The sequence below is a fragment of the Oncorhynchus gorbuscha genome, linkage group LG23 (genome assembly GCF_021184085.1).
Source record: "Oncorhynchus gorbuscha isolate QuinsamMale2020 ecotype Even-year linkage group LG23, OgorEven_v1.0, whole genome shotgun sequence".
NCBI lineage: Eukaryota > Metazoa > Chordata > Actinopteri > Salmoniformes > Salmonidae > Oncorhynchus > Oncorhynchus gorbuscha.
The window spans coordinates 45,218,019-45,236,843 of NC_060195.1; the positions used below are offsets into that span (position 1 = coordinate 45,218,019).

The 18,825-nt window shown below is 43.2% G+C and overlaps 1 protein-coding gene across 1 annotated transcript in view; it reads left to right on the forward strand.

Annotated features, from left to right (window-relative positions):
- Positions 1–18,825, forward strand: part of LOC124011136 (protein diaphanous homolog 2-like) — a 610,415-nt gene that overhangs the window by 565,538 nt on the left and 26,052 nt on the right.

The following is an 18,825-nucleotide window of genomic DNA, read 5'->3' on the forward strand; positions in this document are numbered from 1 at the left end:
CTTGTGCTCCCTCACGGTCTCAGACACATGTACACGCATAGACATGTACACAGGTGCATGTACTGTAAACGCACACACGCTCACACACACACGTTAATTTCTTCTATCCTCGTGGGGACCTAAAATGTATTTCCATTTGAAATCCTATTTTCCCTAACCCCTACGCCTACCCTTACCTTAACCCTAACAATAAACCTAACTCCTAACCCTAACCACTAACCCCTTACCCTAACCCTAATTGTAACCCTAGTTGTAACCCTAAACCTAATCCCTAAGCTTAAAATAGCCTTTGTCCTGATGGGGATGTGAGAAATGTCCCCACAAGGGAGAATTTACCTTGTTTTACTATCCTTGTGGGAATTTAGGTGATTTTAGGTCAACACAAGGATAGAATACCCCCCCCCCCCCACACACACACACACATACACATGTATCCACACATGATCATATTGTGGCTGTAGCTATTTAGCACCTCGCTGTTGGCAGACTAAAGCCCCTGCATCTGCCCCTCCACTTCAGGATGTTGATAGAAGTTATTAATTCGGTGGCGGCCCCCGGGGCCACTGCTAAAGGTAGTGGAGCTAACGTGACTTGCTAGAGCCGAGGGGACCTGGAATGTGCGCTTGGCTATGGACTGGGTATGGCTTAGTAGATCCTAGATATCAATAGAGGGGAAGAGAAGGCTCTGTGAAGACGGCCGCTTGAACCCGATCACCTGCTCGTGATAGATAAAGGATACTTATCAACAGCCAAAAGGAAGAGGCTAGATAGAGGAGAGACTGAAGGATCGGAGGCCCGACAGTCGGTTTGATGTCCGAGGGTGGATGTGCTTCACTTCTATTGTCCCCCTCTGTTCTTCTCACAGACCCAAAGGACCTTCCGCCCAGAAAAAAATCCATTTGACAGGCCTAGCGGAATACCATCATGGAAATATAGATGAGGATTTTATGTGCCGTTTGAGTACCCCCGCCGCATAACTGATCTACCGTTTTACTCCGCCAGTCGAGCTGGAGTGGACAGTTAAAATGAGTCGAGTGTGACACAAGATACATTTTTTGAGGATAAATCAAATTTCAATAAAAGGTTGGACTTTCTGAATGGCAAGGCGAAGACGACCACATCTCCAGCCATGCATTATATGGTTCCTTACAAGAGGCTTTTGACCTTCGTTAAGGGTCCCATCTAGGTGCCCGCCTCCTCTCATACTGTGTCCATATGACGCAGACCCATCTGTGTGTACACTTACAATGGCAGGCCTTACTCCTCGCCTGTGTGTTTCGTGAATAGCCTTTCAGTTTTCTGTGAAATGCGGTTTATACCCCATCTCCGATTTCTTTTATCTAAAGCATTGCAATACAACAGCATTTCCCACTTCTCTATCCACTCTCCAAATACTCCCAATACAGCACTGGTCCTCAAATATGTGGGCAGATTTCGGAAAAGGTCATCTGAAGTGTAAATTGTCAATATTGGATCAATTTGGGAGGGCAAATATTCTTCTGAGCCCCCATAATTGAAGGTTTTATCTTATTTTTTACGCTGGCACATTCGCACAATAGGATTGATTTCACTCATTGTGTGATGAATTCCTAATAGACCTATAACTCTCAGCTGCTAAAAGCAAAGGGGGAATCACTTGGAGAGAGAGAGAAAACAGAGACGGCATAGAGAGGCGTATGAACCAACCAACTGACTGTCCTCAGGGCTGAAAAATCGGCCTCATAATATTCCAATGGAATCTCCGCAGCTATCATACTTAGCCTTTTGAAGGATGGACAGTTCCCTTGGACAAATTAAACCTTACTCATCGCCTATTAAAGCCGAAAGAGAGTGAAGAGGTCCTAATAATATTCGGCAGTAGAATAAATAAAGGCTCTCCACAATGAGATGTAGTTATGTTCCGTGACGATGAGAGGTGATTGCACCCTTTTAATGCTATTTCCCACTGTCATTTCCCCAATATATGTTTTTTTCTTATCTCCAAATGGCGAGGTGGCCATTCACCCACAGACAAATAGCATCTGGGTGGTGTTTGCATTGGAGTGTCAGCCATTATCCATGATCTGTCAGGCGCCATAGCGCAGAATTAATATTTTAGTTTTCCATTTGGCGGGCTGGATGGCGTGTAATAAGGAAGCATGGGGGGGGGTAGAACATTCAGACATTTTGTTACATGCCTGAGGTTGTTCGCGAGCTGCAAAATGCTATGTTTTGCAATTGTGTCTTGATCGGCAGATTCGTTTGATTAGCAGTTCATAGGATTGTACCGTTACATAATAGGTGATTTTCAAATGTAGTTTGTTCCAAAGCTCTAATTGGCAGAAGTCACAGTTACCAAAGCTATAAATGAAAGGTCAAGCTAAAACAATCAATTATAATTTTGTATCTATTTTCTCTGACTAACTTTTTTTAGGTGGGGGGGGGGTCAGCTTTAATATTGCAAATAGATTGTGGCTTCTAGCTGTGTAATTGTCTGCATCAATTCCAATCCCCCATATATATTTTTGTATTATATATACAAAAGTATATGGGCCTTTCAGCCACACCCATTGCTGACAGGTGTATAAAATCGTGCACAAAGCCATGCAATCGCCATAGACAAACATTGGGAGTAGAATGGCCTTACTGATGAGCTCATTGACTTTCAATGTGGCACCGTCATAGAATGTTACCTTTCCAACAAGGCAGTTCGTTGAATTTCTGCCCTGCTAGAGCTGCCCTGCTAGTGCTGTTATTGTGAAATGGAAATGCTCTTGTGGCTGAATGGAAGCAATTCCCCGCAGTAATGTTCCAACATTAGAGGAAAGCTTTCCCAGAAGAGTGGAGGCTGTTATAGCAGCAAAGGTGGGACCAACTCCATATTAATGACCATGATTTTGAATTTATATGTTTGACGAGCAGGTGTCCGTATACTTTTGGCCATGTAGTGTATATCATTTTAAATATACATGTATTTTTTTAAAATATATTTTCCTTTCCCTATCACCCCTCCCCTAATGGGAGTAAACTAATGGAAAGCAACAATTAGGCTTCAACTTCCAGCGTATTCATACTATATACATTTTACTAACACAGTATATTTTAAATGACTTATCTTTTGTTTTTTTAGTCCCATCCTTCAGCAACACTCAACCCTTCCCATCTACAGTGGGGAGAACAAGTATTTGATACACTGCCGATTTTGCAGGTTTTCCTACTTACAAAGCATGTAGAGGTCTAAAAAAAAGTCCTGGTATGACATTTATGTAATTATTTTGCATTTTATTGCATGACACAAGTATTTGATCACCTACCGACCAGTAAGAATTCCGGCTTTCGCAGACCTGTTAGTTTTTCTTAAGAAGCCCTCCTGTTCTCCACTCATTACCTGTATTAACTGCACCTGTTTGAACTCGTTACCTGTATAAAAGAGACCTGTCCACACACTCAATCAAACAGACTCCAACCTCTCCACAATGGCCAAGACCAGAGTGCTGTGTAAGGACATCAGGGATAAATTTGTAGCCCTGCACGAGGCTGAGATGGGCTACAGGACAATAGGCAAGCAGCTTGGTGAGAAGGCAACAACTGTTGGCTCAATTATTAGAAAATGGAAGAAGTTCAAGATGACGGTCAATCACCCTCGGTCTGGGGCTCCATGCAAGATCTCACCTCGTGGGGCATCAATGATCATGAGGAAGGTGAGGGATCAGCCCAGAACTACACGGCAGGACCTGGTCAATGACCTGAAGAGAGCTGGGACCACAGTCTCAAAGAAAACCATTAGTAACACACTACACCGTCATGGATTAAAATCCTGCAGCGCACGCAAGGTCCCCCTGCTCAAGCCAGCGCATATCCAGGCCCGTCTGACATTTGCCAATGACCATCTGGATGATCCAGAGGAGGAATGGGAGAAGGTCATGTGGTCTGATGAGACAAAAATAGAACTTTTTGGTCTAAACTCCACTCGCCGTGTTTGGAGGAAGAAGAAGTACAACCCCAAGAACACCATCCCAACCGTGAAGCATGGAGGTGGAAACATCATTCTTTGGGGATGCTTTTCTGCAAAGGGGACATGACGACTGCACCGTATTGAGTGGAGGATGGATGGGGCCATGTATCGCTAGATCTTGGCCAACAACCTCCTTCCCTCAGTAAGAGCATTGAAGATAGGTCTTCCAGCATGACAACGACCCGAAACACACAGCCAGGGAAACTAAGGAGTGGCTCTGTAAGAAGAATCTCAAGGTCCTGGAGTGGCCTAGCCAGTCTCCAGACCTGAACCCAATAGAAAATCTTTGGAGGGAGCTGAAAGTCCGTATTGCCCAGTGACAGCCCCAAAACCCGAAGAATCTGGAGAAGGTCTGTATGAAGGAATGGGCCAAAATCCCTGCTGCAATGTGTGCAAACCTGGTCAAGAACTACAGGAAACGTATGATCTCTCTAAATGCAAACAAAGGTTTCTGTACCAAATATTACGTTCTGCTTTTCTGATGTGACAAATACTTATGTCATGCAATAAAATGCAAATTAATTACTTAAAAATCATACAATGTGATTTTCTGGATTTTTGTTTTAGATTCCGTCTCTCACTGTTGAAGTGTACCTATGATAAAAAAAATGACAGACCTCTACATGCTTGGTAAGTAGGAAAACCTGCAAAATCGGCAGTGTATCAAATACTCATTCTCCCCACTGTATTACATTTACATTTAAGTCATTTAGCAGACGCTCTTATCCAGAGCGACTTACAAATTGGTGCATTCACCTTATGACATCCAGTGGAACAACCACTTTACAATAGTGCATCTAAATATTTTAAGGGGGGTGAGAAGGATTACTTTATCCTATCCTAGGTATTCCTTAAAGAGGTGGGGTTTCAGGTGTCTCCGGAAGGTGGTGATTGACTCCGCTGTCCTGGCGTCGTGAGGGAGTTTGTTCCACCATTGGGGAGCCAGAGCAGCGAACAGTTTTGACTGAGCTGAGCGGGAACTGTACTTCCTCAGTGGTAGGGAGGCGAGCAGGCCAGAGGTGGATGAACGCAGTGCCCTTATTTGGGTGTAGGGCCTGATCAGAGCCTGGAGGTACTGAGGTGCCGTTCCCCTCACAGCTCCGTAGGCAAGCACCATGGTCTTGTAGCGGATGCGAGCTTCAACTGGAAGCCAGTGGAGAGAGCGGAGGAGCGGGGTGACGTGAGAGAACTTGGGAAGGTTGAACACTAGACGGGCTGCGGCGTTCTGGATGAGTTGTAGGGGTTTAATGGCACAGGCAGGGAGCCCAGCCAACAGCGAGTTGCAGTAATCCAGACGGGAGATGACAAGTGCCTGGATTAGGACCTGCGCCGCTTCCTGTGTGAGGCAGGGTCGTACTCTGCGGATGTTGTAGAGCATGAACCTACAGGAACGGGCCACCGCCTTGATGTTAGTTGAGAACGACAGTTTGTTGTCCAGGATCACGCCAAGGTTCTTAGCGCTCTGGGAGGAGGACACAATGGAGTTGTCAACCGTGATGGCGAGATCATGGAACGGGCAGTCCTTCCCGGGAGGAAGAGCAGCTCCGTCTTGCCGAAGTTCAGCTTGAGGTGGTGATCCGTCATCCACACTGATATGTCTGCCAGACATGCAGAGATGCGATTCGCCACCTGGTCATCAGAAGGGGAAAGGAGAAGATTAATTGTGTGTCGTCTGCATAGCAATGATAGGAGAGACCATGTGAGGTTATGACAGAGCCAAGTGACTTGGTGTATAGCGAGAATAGGAGAGGGCCTAGAACAGAGCCCTGGGGGACACCAGTGGTGAGAGCGCGTGGTGAGGAGACAGATTCTCGCCACGCCACCTGGTAGGAGCGACCTGTCAGGTAGGACGCAATCAAGCGTGGGCCGCGCCGGAGATGCCCAACTCGGAGAGGGTGGAGAGGAGGATCTGATGGTTCACAGTATCGAAGGCAGCCGATAGGTCTAGAAGGATGAGAGCAGAGGAGAGAGAGTTAGCTTTAGCGGTGCGGAGCGCCTCCGTGATACAGAGAAGAGCAGTCTCAGTTGAATGACTAGTCTTGAAACCTGACTGATTTGGATCAAGAAGGTCATTCTGAGAGAGATAGCGGGAGAGCTGACCAAGGACGGCACGTTCAAGAGTTTTGGAGAGAAAAGAAAGAAGGGATACTGGTCTGTAGTTGTTGACATCGGAGGGATCGAGTGTAGGTTTTTTCAGAAGGGGTGCAACTCTCGCTCTCTTGAAGACGGAAGGGACGTAGCCAGCGGTCAGGGATAAGTTGATGAGCGAGGTGAGGTAAGGGAGAAGGTCTCCGGAAATGGTCTGGAGAAGAGAGGAGGGGATAGGGTCGAGCGGGCAGGTTGTTGGGCGGCCGGCCGTCACAAGACGCGAGATATCTCTGAACACCATTGATTTATATTTGCCAAATACAGTAAAGGTCAAAAGTTTGGACACACCTACTCATTCCATGGTTTTTCTTAGTTTTTACTATTTTCTACATTGTAGAATAATAGTGAAGACATCAAAATTATGTAATAACACATATGGAGTCGTGTAGTAGCCAAAAAAGTATTAAACAAACCAAAATAGATTTTATATTTGAGATTTTTCAAAGTAGCCACCCTTGGTCTTGATGACAGCTTTACACTTGGAGTTAGTTCCAAGTAAATGTTGCAAATCTTCAGCCATTCCTGAACCTGCGACCAAAAACAAGCTACAAATGATCTGATGATTCTGTCTCTTGCAGCAATTTCTGCAGAGCTGGGATGGTTGTATCCCCCATAGACCATACATATAACATTCTGTTGGCTGCAAGAATTTTATCTAATAATTTATTGAAAAAGTCTACTTTTTAGATAGTTAAATGAAACTGGTATCCTTTTTATTGATCTATTTTCTTTTAACCAATTTTGGTCTTTAAATGCAGGGCCACAGACCATTCCCATTGCCTCTTCCATTTTTTTTGCGGTAGTGCTACAAAGTTAGTTGTAATTTTGGATAGAGCAGAAATGTCCATATACTTTTGTTAGCTGCATGTGTGACATAACTCTACCAGTCCTACTTATGATATAATTTACAAAGATTATACCACTTTTTTTTCTTTATTAAAAAACTATGTTTTTTCATCAATTATAATTGAGTTTAACCATAATATTTGTTGTATTATTTGTATGTATTTTCTGGTAGATTAAACTGAAATTGCAACCAGCTTTCTGTGGATAAAGGGAAAAAGGCCATTCTTGCTAATCTGCTCGAGAACCAGTTCGGACTTAAGTAAAGCTTTTGCATAACTGAAGCCTCTAGTGAGAGATCTATCTAATGCTTTAATAGCATTTCTGCCCTCTGAATTCATATTCATTCTCTAAAGAACTTTGTGGCATATCTGTGTAGATATTCCTAAGCAACAAACCCGACGACAGCCATAGTAAAGTCAAAAGGTATACGTTAATGTCATATATACAGTGCATACGAAAATAATTCACACCCCTTTACTTTTTCCACATTTTGTTACGTTACAGCTTTATTAAAAAAACATTTATATCCTCAAACTACACACAATACCCAAAAATGACAAAAATGAGAACAGATTTTAGACATTTTTGCAATTGTAATAAAATAAAAAAAACAGAAATACACCGCCATTGAAGCAAGACTCAAAATGTCCAGAAACGAAAACCTTTCTTCTGAAACTTGTCTGTCTATCCTTGTTCTGAGAAATTAAGGCTATTCCATGCGAGAAATTGCCAAGAAACTGAAGATCTGGTACAACGCTGTGTACTACTCCCTTCACAGAATCAGTGCAAACTGTCTCTAACCAGAATAGAAAGAGGGGTGAGAGGCCCCGGTGCACAACTGAGGAAGAGGATAAGTACATTAGAGTGTCTAGTTTGAGAAACAGACGCCTCACAATTCCTCAACTGGCAGCTTCATTAAATAGTACCGGCAAAACACCAGTCTCAACGTCCAGTGTCTGTATTCTTTTGCCCATCTTAATCTTTTCTTTGTATTTGCCAGTCTGAGATATGGCTTTTTCTTTGCAACTCTGTCTAGAAGGTCAGCATCTCGGAGTTGCCTCTTCACTGTTGACGTTGAGGCTGGTGTTTTGCGGGTACTATTTGATGAAGCTGTGAGTTGAGGCGTCTGTTGCTTGATACCGATCAAACAACTCTGGAGAGATCTGAAAATAGGTGTGCAGCGACGATCCCCATCCAAACAGACAGAGCTTGAGAGGATCTGCTGAGAAGAAGGGGAGAAACTCCCCAAATACAAGTGTGCCAAGCTTGTAGCGTCAAACCCAAGAAGAATTGAGGCTGTAAACGCTGCCATAGGTGCTTGAACAAAGTACTGAGTAAAGGGTCTGAATACTTATGTCAATGTGATATTTAAGTTTTTATTTTTAATAAATGTGCAAAAATGTCTAAACACCTGTTTTTGCTTTGTCATTATGGGGTATTGTGTGTCGATTGTTTTGGGGAAAAACGCAATTTAACCCATTTTATAATAAGGCTGTAATGTAACAAAATGTAGAAAAAGTACTCAGTACGTTCCGAATATACTGTCTGTTTACCCATAACATTTTTAACAGTGCAATATTTTGAGTTTTTACCATCTCCCATTTTTCTTTGGTTACGAAACATCTATCAGCATATTGATTACAAGCCTATTATTTGACTTGTGTTGTTCTTTGAATGATGCCCTGCAATATGGCTGTTAATTACATGTAATTAAGTGAACCACCTGGGCCTCTTAATGCTCACGTCTGAAAGGTATAATAACTCCTGACAATGTGAAACACAACTCCTGTCTGCTCCCCACAGTGCAGTAAGCACAGGCAATCTGGACAGATTGTTTACACTGGAGAGTCAGTTAGTTATCCTGGTCCCAGATATGTTTGTTCTGTCTTGCCATACAGCTGTAGAAATTGTCTATACTGCACAAAAGAGATCTGGGACCATGCTATCAGTGAGTATTAGGAATTTAGTTTTAATGTTCTAATAGGGGCAACTTTATATCTGACCTGTGGCATTAAAATAGCATTCTTGGTTGTAGATAAGGGTAGCGATACATTAGACTGAGCACCGAGCAATAGATCTCCCCTAGAGGATCCCATAATTTACTTAATTTATTTTGCCTCAATTCACATCACAAGTAACAAAACAGATGTTGAGCTGTTAAGTGTATCATATTTACAAACAGATGTGAAATATGTCTCAGCTACTAGGGGGATGTTTGCACTATTTATCAAGTGTAGCCTTTTAATTTAGTCTTTAAAAGTTCAATGAAAGTGTGCAATGATAAAAATTCATGAGGTGTTTCAAGGTCACAACTGGGATACAGTCAGCTGTATGGTGTATGTGTTTGTGTGCGACAGAGACAGACCACTGGCTTTCAACGGCCTGGCAACTGTACAAACCCAATGACACAGAGAAAGAACATTAACGTCACTTCCCGCGTGCTGTAGCACTTCTGTTTAGACAGGCAGGGAGAAAAGATGGAGAGAGAGAAAGGAGGATTGTAAGGCAGGAAAAAGAAGGGAGAGAGCTAGTGGGAGTTGAGGGTGAGGAGAGTAAGAGAGAGAGCTAGAGAAGGGATGGGTGGAAGGGAGGAAAGAGTAAGAGAGAGGGTGACCTAGAGAGAGATAGAGAGGAGGGGAGGAGAGGGTAGGGTTGAGTGAGACCTTAGGGTTCAAGATGGAGAGAGAGGAGGAGAGAAAGACGGACAGAGAGAAACACAGAGTTAAACCAAGCAAGAGAGGGAGAGAGAGGGAATGAGTGCTTAGGGTTCAAGATGGAGATGGAGATCGGTTGGCAGAGGAGGAGAGAAAGATGGACAGAGAGAAACACAGAGTTAAACCAAGCAAGAGAGGGAGAGAGAGGGAATGAGTGCTTAGGGTTCAAGATGGAGATCGGTTGGCAGAGGAGGAGAGAAAGACGGACAGAGAGAAACACAGAGTTAAACCAAGCAAGAGAGGGAGAGAGAGGGAATGAGTGCTTAGGGTTCAAGATGGAGATGGAGATCGGTTGGCAGAGGAGGAGAGAAAGATGGACAGAGAGAAACAGAGTTAAACCAAGCAAGAGAGAGAGAGAGAGAGAGAGAGAGAGAGAGAGAGAGCAACAGCGATAGTGAGGGGAGAGTAAAAACAAGTCAGCAGTGAAGTCTGCCTTAATGTGGAGAGCCCTCGCGTCGGTTTGTTCGGCAGAGAATCTCTGTGCCCACCCAGGCACTCCAAGCGTCATTGTGCCTGATATCGCTCCGTCACTAATGCTGACGGATGCCCATTTGCGAGTCTGCACGCATTTATGTATTTATTTATTTATTTATCTGTTTATTTGTGTCAAGGTTATTTATGGACGGGGCTCGAGGATGTGACGGCAAATTTCCATTTGTGCAGTGAAAGAAGGAACGAGAGAAAGTGGGAGAAAGAGAGTGTGCCTAAGTGTGTGCAACATTTACACTCGAATGAATGGCCCCGTCTGTCGGAGGAGGGAGACCAGGTTCACCATTTAGATTCCAGCAGTCCAAATGGCTATACCTCTCTCCAGTTAATGGAAAACTGATATGACCCATTTAGTTACTTAGCACTAATCCCACTGGTTTAGTGGCTCCTTTCTCGCTCTTGCTTTCTCTTGCTTTCCCTTGCTTTCTCTTTCTTTCTTCTCTCTTTTTTCTTTCTTTCCTATTTTTTTCTTCTGACTTATAGTTGGGTGGTTTCTGGATTGATTTGAGCAGCGTGAGACCTCCTCATAGGTTTGGGTTATTTTTAGAGGGCTTTTTTTAACACATCGACTGTGTGCAGCAGGACTCGTGAACAGTGCAAGATGGCTGCAATACAGCCATGACTTCTTAAAACTGCAGGCATGATATTTTGGTCCATTGCCAGGGGGAGTTTGTCCACATCTGATTTTAAACTTATAATCATTGATGTTTAAATTAAAAGCAGTGGTGTAATGTACTTTTTTAAATTTATTTTTTAAATCTGTACACTAAACATGCATTTTTTGTAAATTAATAATAATTTACTTTAATAAAGTAAAAACAAGATAATGGTGCCGTCTGGTTTGCTTAATGTAAGGAATTTGAAACGATTTATACTTTTACTTTTGATACTTAAATATATTTTAGCAATTACATTTGATATTCAAGTATGTTTAAAACCAAAAGTTTTAGACGTTTACTCAAGTAGGATTTTACTGGGTGATTTTCACTTTTACTTGAGTCGTTTTCTATTAAGGTATCTTTACTTTTACTCAAGTATGACAATTGGGTACTTTTTCCACCAGTGATTTAAAAGCGCCTTTGATATCATCTGTGACTGTGTGGATCATGAAATGTCCCCTTAGCTTTTTTTTGCAATGGCTCTCTATGGTGATGATGATGCAATTAGCGGGCAACTTGTGTAACCCTTAATGGTTGTTTATTCTCCCATATTTACATATTGACATATTTACTCTTCCCAGAGACTGGGGAACGACCATGCCTAATTACCCACTAGTGTACCAATTGAGGTCGTTATCCTGTTTGCCAATATTCTAGACAAAGATCTGCCCAAGGAGATGCTAGCTATTCTGGGTGATGGCTACATGCTAAAGGTTGGGTAACTACTTGATCTCCCACGATTATTTTGTTTTTCTGTACAGTATCTCTGCCAAAGGATAGCAAGCCTCAGATATTGTCTGTGCTAGCACCCACATGCTAAATGGTGGAGCAGATTTTGACATTACACTGATGGGGTAATCCCACCCCTCTCGAATCTCCCACTCATTTACCCCACGTAGCCTAGTGGCAGGTGGCCTAGTGGTTAGAGCATTGGACCAGTAACTGAAAGGTTGCTGGATTGAATCCCCAAGTTGGCAAGGTGAAAATCTGTCATTCAGCCCCTAAACAAGGCAGTTAACCCACTGTTCCCCGGTAGGCTGTCATTATAAGTAAGAATTTGTTCTTAACTGACCTTTCTAGTTAAATACATTTTTTTAAATCCTAAATTACTAAGAGTTCATTAGCATCAGTCTCCCGTGATGTTCAGAATCTCAGAACCAGCTGGGTTCAACCAAACTACCCAGCTAGCTTTAGGACTGTATTTGAAATAATCCCAAATTCTTCCCGTGCTGAGAAGGAAACATTACTTGGTATTCATGAATTCCATCATTTGCAATACCTTCTAACAGATGACTAATATAATTGTTTAAAAATAGGCCGTGTGCCATAACTTCAAAAACATTCTCCTTTCATACGCAAGACATCAAGAGAAAAAATGGCTGAATGTTTGGGGGTTCAGCTATATTAGGCTACAGGAGGGTCTCGAGTTGGAGACCCACACCCAATGCACACTGAGTAACACAGACTGGGAGTGTGGCACTTTCTTTATTGTTTTCTAGGACTTTCAGCTAGGATCATCAGTGTTATGCTAATCTGTGGCTGTTTGAATTCGATGGGCTGAAACACAAACCAATGGGCCCGGTGGAGTGCGTGGCGCAGAAAGGACAGGAAGTGTTCATCAGCGAGGAGGCTAGTGGAGTTTGCCAAGTGACCTCGGCGCCCTGAGGGGGAGAGCGCTAAGTAAAGGATGAGGCTGGCGACTCACTGCGTTACCTCAACTAGGGAGCAGTTGTTTTGCTCTCTCTCTCCTGCAGATGACTTCCTTTCCAGTGGGTTAGGTCAGTGTTGCCCTGCGGCAGACTGCTGTTATATGGATGGGGCTGTGGTGGGTTTTGGCACTGGGAGTCACTAGGAGTGAGTGTGCGTGTGTGTGTGCGGGCGCTGGAGCCTGGGCTACACTGGCTGTCCGGGGAATGATTCAGGCGGTAGATTATGATTCAGGAGTCCAGATTATACTGGAGGACAGCACGGAAGAAGTCGGGTTGGTGACTATGCTCTTAATCAATGCTCAGAAGCCTCATCCTCATCCAGGGCCTGTATTCACAAAGCCTCTCAAAGTAGGGGTGCTGATCTAGGATCAGGTCTTACTTGTCCTTATTATTCAAATAATTCAAACCTGAAAGTCAAAACTGATCGTGGATCAGCACTCCTCCTTTGAGACTTTTGATGCATACGGCACCAGATCGACAGACGGCTACAGGTCCATACTGTCCTGTGATTATACACACTATACACCATGCCAGGACAATATTCAGTTTGATTTACATTTACATTTACATTTAAGTCATTTAGCAGACGCTCTTATCCAGAGCGACTTATAACATATCATCACGTAACGGAAGAAGCATGTAAAAATCACAGTGTTGTAAAATACTCCGCTTCACAGCAGATCACTCTTCTGTCTTCTCTCACTTTGTATCTTTTCATGTATCTGTTTACAGTGGTCGGTAACCGTGTGATTGATGGATCTTCTTTTGCCTATTGCAAAAGTTTTATGACAGCACATAAGGCTGACAGATCTGTTACTAACAGAATAGATGGTGGCTGCTTATAAAGGCTGAATAATTGACGAGGGGAATCAGTCAATGGGAGAGAGGGCAGAAGGATGGAGCTTTGATGGGAGGCTAGGGGCCCTCAACGGCACTGGATGTGTCACAAATTTCACACTATTCCACTTTATAATGCACTGCTTTTGACCAGAGCTATGGGCCCTGGTTAAAAGTAGTACACTATAAAGGGAACAGGGTGGCATTTGGGACGCAGGTACTGTACAGATATGGCATCGGAGAAATAAAATGCCGGGAGACTTATTAGCTGACGTGCTATCGCTCTCTTTCGTGTCATCCCCCCGTACCTCCTTCCCCAGTCCTTTATCAACCTTCCATTTTACCCTCCTCTTCCCGACACTGTGCTCTGCTTTTCTTTTGTTTCCTTTTCTCACTTCCTCTCCATCAATCCATCCCTCGCACTAATCGTTTGTCATTCTAGGCGGAATTATCGCTCTCGATCACACAAGGTAGAACGGCAGAGGCAGGCAGCAGCACGTTCGGAAACATTTGCAGAGGTCTTGTATTTTAATCGTTTTTATTTGAATGTGACCGGTTTGTTTACGTGACACGGTGGGCAAAGAAAAAGGCTTTCAGATCGAATAAATTGTAGCCAAGTGCCACCCCCTCATCACGCTGTTGTCAGTCATATCCCCCTCATAATAGAAAAGCAGGCTGGTTATAATAATTGCTTTGATGGTCCAGCCCGAAAAAAAATCAGCCTGAGAGAAAAGGTGGAAAAGAATTAATGCACTTTGCGTTCCTCGGGGGCATGTGGCCCAGATTTCTTCTTCATAGAAAAATATAGGGAAAGGACGGGGAAAAAAACCCTCTTTTCTTTGCTTTTAGAATAAATGTAGCAATAAATGCAGCAATACACATCCAGTCTCCATCATGCCTAAAATGGCTTATTCAGGTCGAAGACAATGGTGGGGACATAGTTAACTGGCAGGTGGAGAAAGGGTGATTTCGGTGGAAATAATCTGATTTTGAACAGCCCTCCGATCTATGGGAGTACCTCTGGTCGGCCCATTGTGAAAGGAACAAAAGTTTGGCCCTTTAGAAGGAAAGGCTTTGAATGTTTCAGAGGGCTTGTGAATGGAGCCTAGTGCAAAGCCCAGGGCCAACTCTGGCTATAGTAGGAGCCCGTCAGTCAGGCCTCGGCCTGGGATTAGCCCAACTCTATTGAGCCACTGCTGGGAGTGACAATGCCGCCCTTACCCTCACATGCCCTCAGACCCAGGACCAATCACTAACTAGATGCACTGTTTCTCAAGGTGAGACTGGAGATGGGGTCACTCCAGCAGAAAAAAATGTAACTACTCTAGAATCTGTTGATGTTAGATGTAGAACAACTACTCTAGAATCTGTTGATGTTAGACGTAGAACAACTACTCTAGAATCTGTTGATGATAGACATAGAACAACTACTCTAGAATCTGTTGATGTTAGATGTAGAACAACTACTCTAGAATCTGTTGATGTTAGACGTAGAACAACTACTCTAGAATCTGTTGATGATAGACATAGAACAACTACTCTAGAATCTGTTGTTGTTAGATGTAGAACAACTACTCTAGAATCTGTTGATGATAGACATAGAACAACTACTCTAGAATCTGTTGATGATAGACATAGAACAACTACTCTAGAATCTGTTGATGTTAGACGTAGAACAACTACTCTAGAATCTGTTGATGATAGACATAGAACAACTACTCTAGAATATGTTGATGTTAGACGTAGAACAACTACTCTAGAATCTGTTGATGTTAGACATAGAACAACTACCCTAGAATCTGTTGGTGTTAGACATAGAACAACTACTCTACAATCTGTTGATGTTAGACATAGAACAACTACCCTAGAATCTGTTGATGTTAGACATAGAACAACTACTCTACAATATGTTGATGTTAGATGTAGAACAACTACTCTACAATCTGTTGATGTTAGATATAGAACAACTACTCTACAATCTGTTGATGTTAGATATAGAACAACTACTCTACAATCTGTTGATGTTAGACATAGAACAACTACCCTAGAATCTGTTGGTGTTATAACAATATGAGCAATATGATCTCAAGAGGTCCTCATTGCCAACCGTTATATGATTCCACCATTGTAAAACATTCAAAAAAGGCAATTTTCTCGTCTCCTTTCGTGAAAACTATGAACACATGAGTTTTCATTGTGATCTTGTGTGCTAGACAGATCTGAGGGTGACTTGGAGAATAAGAGTATGCTTTAACTGGTAAAGAGAAAGAGAGCACTTCCATATCCAATTGTCCTCCCTTTTATGTTTTTTAAATGGACCTTCTATGAAACCCATTTTTTCCGTAATGGACCATACACTTGTTGTTTCAGAGGTCAGATTGTATTGGTAACCCTTATAAACCCACCTTTATATTGGTGGGAGGTTTGGGTGCATGGGTGGGTTGGTAGTTTGAAAGGAAGAGACTGGTGTTTGGAGTAGAGAGAAAAATAGAGGGACTCTATAATAGTTGTGCACATTACCTCTTCATCACAGTTGCTTGCTCCACAGTAGGTAGCTGTCCTGTCCCTCATACAAAGCACTGGGCCCTGGAAGTGCCCCAGACCCCAAAATATGGATGGCAATCTAGTCCAGAGACCATTATTTTCCCACAGACCCCAATTTTTTATTTCACAGGCAAGAGAATGCAAGGGGAGGCATACCCATCTTTAGTTCCAGGCCTGGGCCCAATGTCCTACTAACCCTTAGCCCCTGTTCTCTAGAGTTTAGACCACGGCTTAGCCTTTTTGCCTCTTTTCTGGGGAGTGATTTTTTTTGTGCGTGGTTGACAGGGCATTACATTTCTTTGGAAGTGCAGGTGCAGGCCTCCGTTCATTCGGCCTTTTTGGAAAAGGGGGAAATGGAATCAGTGGGCCAGATAAATGCAAAAAAACTCAATTTATTGAAGTCAGGCCGATAACAAATATGACTTTTGCGGGTAGTGAGGAGGAGGATATATATTTGTATGAATCATTTTGAGGTTTGAGGAAAGAGAACTCCCCGTCAAGGTTTAACTGGTAATAAAGACTTAGAAAAAAGCAGTGAGAAATTGTATGCTGATATTTTCCTTTCAAAGCTAAGCTTCGACAGAACCCAAGATCAAGGCCCTATTTCCTCATTTTATGAATGCCTCTTATGCCCATCTTGCCTGTAAATTTGACATCTACCCATAAGGGTTGAGTTGTGATCATTGTTTTTTCCCTTCTTTACAAATAGTTTTGCTGGTTTATTTGTCGACAAGCGCACAAGAGTTCCATGTCAACTCGTGTTAAGGAGAGCACAATCAAACCAGTGATGGCTTACATACAGATAAATCACATTGAATATGTTAAGATTTGCACTCAACATAGACAGACCACATAAGCAACATTAGTCATGCAGACTAGCCAATTAGGACTAGCTTTCCAGCTTGTTTCGTACTGAGGAGTCAGATTGGTGCGCCAGCTGTGTGCGCTAGCTGACTCTTTAGTCATGGAAAACAACCAACTGTGTGTTGCAGGTAACTGTCTGAGGCCTAGTTTCCCCCAATCCCTCCCATCATAATTAATCTCCATCTTTCATAATACAGTTGTTCTTTCCACCATTCGGTGATATGAAATGATTTTACGGTCACCATGCTCCCAATATGCCCAGCTCAGTGTGCTTCCCTGACACATTTCTATCTCTACAACCGCAAGTGGAAAAGACACAGGAAAACCCAAGAAACTTTCAGAGAACATACTCAGAACATTTGTTATTATGGTTTCTCTTTCTGTGTACAGGCTCTTGAAAAGCCACAGCTGTCTAATGTTGAGCCAGGGCTAGCCTCACTGCTAGAGTCGTACCATGAGAGCATGGTTATGTGGCATATTTTAGATGTAGAAGTGAGCCGAGCGTCTGTGATAAGAGCACATCCGAGTCAGTCATCAGCAACAGTATGCCTCAGAGCCTCAGGGCGGGAAGGAGAGAGAGGGAGGGAGGGAGGGAGGGAGGGAGGGAGGGGGAGGGAGGGAGGGAGGGAGGGAGGGAGGGAGGGAGGGAGGGAGAAGAGTATATGCATCATGTGAAGCAGAAAGGTCATGGCTGCAGTAGTGAAAGAGGGAGGGAGAGCGAGAGAGAAGCAGCAGTAGAGGCTAGCTCACCTCGCCACTCACAGACTCGCCCGTTGCTCAATAACATGTCCAGCCACATATTTATTCAACCCCTCTGTCCAGCACCACCATTTCATTCAGCTTATATCTGTCATGGATCAAATTGAACTGGTCTGAATTAGAGTCAGGGTGTGTCTTGCAGTTAGGCCCATACACACACACACACACACACACACACACACACACACACACACACACACACACACACACACACACACACACACACACACACACACACACACACACACACACACACACACACACACACACACACACACACACACACACACACACACACACACACACACACACACACACACACACACACCTGTTCCATGCTCTTGCCGTTAGCTGTTCTGAAAATGACATTCAGCCTTGTCTTGGATGTCAGAAGATCATGTGATGCCATACTCTATCACTCTGCCAGTGAAGTGTGTGTTGTAGCACATGCAAGCCCGGGTGGAAATGCCACAGCACATTTTTACAAAGGCATTGTGCTTTTCTCTCTCTCTCTTTCTCTCTCTCCATCCCTATCTCTCGATAGCATCTTTTTATTTTATTTGAGGCAGCACAATCTCCCTCTGCACCCATGATTTATCACAAATATTACACAGGATGTTCTGTTCCTGACTTTGCTGAAAAGATTTCATATGGAAAGGTTTTCGGTTTTGAACATGGTTAAGTCAAATATTTTCTGTAGAGATAAGCAGAGTTTATTCGCCATTTCCTCTGTGTTTTTATTTGACTTTTTTAAACCAGGGCAGTTCAGGAAAAAAATAACAGCATATATGCATGCCTGTTGTAGTTACCTGGCCTGGAATACAGCAATACTAGCATGATTTTAGCTTTTAATGCTAACTATTGAAATGACAGAGGAAGTCCCATTGTTATTGTCGAGAAGAATGATCTAGATAGCCAGATAGCAACCTTACCTGAGGATAACGAACGACCTCACCTCACGATACTACCCATGGACACACTTTCCTGGCCCCAGAGACACAACAAAGTTTGTCTTGACTAATTGAATGTAAGACTTTCCCTTTTTTAGGTCAAGTAATTTGCATTGGTGAGAGGTCATAAAGCATTTCTGAATCAGATGCAAATGTCCCTGTTATCAGCAGTGGACCTGATGAATAATGGGATGTACAAAACGCGCGTCCCACCAGGAGGAAATGAAAGAGCGCCTCTTTTCTGCTCCACTGATTTCATTATAGACACTATTATTTGCATAGAATGGCTACATCTATTATCTGTAGTCAGAA